Source organism: Notamacropus eugenii, chromosome 3, assembly GCF_028372415.1.
Source record: "Notamacropus eugenii isolate mMacEug1 chromosome 3, mMacEug1.pri_v2, whole genome shotgun sequence".
NCBI classification, from domain to species: Eukaryota; Metazoa; Chordata; class Mammalia; order Diprotodontia; family Macropodidae; genus Notamacropus; species Notamacropus eugenii.
This window is the reverse complement of record NC_092874.1, coordinates 117268591-117270375: the sequence shown is the minus strand read 5'-3', so window position 1 is coordinate 117270375 and position 1785 is coordinate 117268591.

Genomic DNA, 1785 nt, shown 5'->3' with positions numbered 1-1785 from the left:
TTTTTTATTTTTAGATTATGACTCTCATTTCCACAAAATTTTGAGTTCCAATTTTTCTCCCCATCTCTCCCCTTCCTCTACCCCATAACACCTTGCATTCTGATTACCCCTTCCCTCAATGTGCCCTCCCTTCTATCACACCCCACCTTTCCCTTATCCCCATCTTTTCTCTTTTCTTGAAGGGCAAGATAGATTTCTATACCCTATTACCTGTATTCTTATTTCCCAGTAACATGCAACAACAATTCTCAACTTTTATTTCTAATACTTTGAATTCCAACTTCTTTTCTTTCCTCCCTCCCCACCCATCCCCACTGAGAAGGCAAGCAATTCAATATAGGCTATATATGTGTTGTTTTGCACAAGACTTCCATAATAGTCATGTTATGTAAGACTAACTATATTGCCCTCCATCCTACCCTGTGCCTCCTTTATTCTATTTTCTCATTTGACCTTATCCCTTCCCAAAAGTGTTTACTTCTAGTTGCTTGCTTCTTCCATTTGCCCTCCCTTCTATTGTCCCCCTCACCCTACTTGTTCCCTTCTCCCCCACTTTTCTACAGTGTAAGATAGATTTTCATACCTAATTGAGTGAGCATGTTATTTCCTCCTTAAGCCATATGTGAAGAGAGTAAACTTCACTTTTCCCCTCTCACCGCCTCCCTTTTCACCTGCATTAAAAAAGCTTTTTCTTGCCTCTTTTATGAGTGATAATTCGCCCCATTCCATTTCTCCCTTTCTCCTCCCAATATATTCCCCTCTCACCCTTTAATTTTATTTTTTATAGATATCATCCCTTCTAATTCAACTCAACCTGTGCTCTCTGTCTATGTGTGTGTGGTGTGTGTGTGTGTTTGTGTTTGTGTGTGTGTGTGTGTGTGTATATAATCTCTCCACCTACCCAAATACTGAGAAAAGTCTCAAGAGTTACAAATATAATCTTTCCATGTAGGAATAAAAACAGTTCAGCTTTAGAAAGTCCTTTATGATTTCTCTTTCCTGTTTACCTTTTCATGCTTCTCTTGATTCTTGTATTTGAAAGTCAAATTTTCTTTTCAGTTCTGATCTTTTCATCAAGAATGCTTGAAAGTCCTCTATATTATTGAATGACCATTTTTTTCCCTTGAAGTATTATACTCAGTTTTGCTGAGTAGGTTATTCTTGGTTTTAATCCCAGTTCCTTTGACTTCTGGAATATTCTATTCCAAGCCCTTCAATCCCTTAATGTAGAAGCTGCCAGATCCTGTGTTATCCTGATTGTATTTCCACAATACTCAAATTGTTTCCTTGTAGCCACTTGCAATATTTTCTCCTTCACCTGGGAACTCTAAAATTTGGCCACAATATTCCTAGGAGTTTCTCTTTTTGGGTGTCTTTCAGGAGGTGATCTGTGTATTCTTTCAATATTTATTTTGTCCTCTGGTTCTTGAATATGAGGGCAGTTTTCCTTGATAATTTCATGAAAGATGATATCTAGGCTCTTTTTTGATCATGGCTTTCACGTAGTCCCATAATTTTAAAATTGTCTCTCCTGTATCTATTTTCCATGTCAGTTGTTTTTCCAATGAGATATTTCACATTATTTTCTATTTTTTCATTCTTTTGGTTTTGTTTTTTAATTTCTTGGTTTATCATAAAGTCATTAGCTTCCCTTAAGTTCACTCTCATTTTTAAAGAACTATCTTCTTCAGTGAGCTTTTGAACCTCCTTTTCCATTTGGCTAATTCTGCTTTTTAAAGTCTTCTCTTCATTGGCTTTTTGAACCTCTTTTTCAAATTGAGTTAG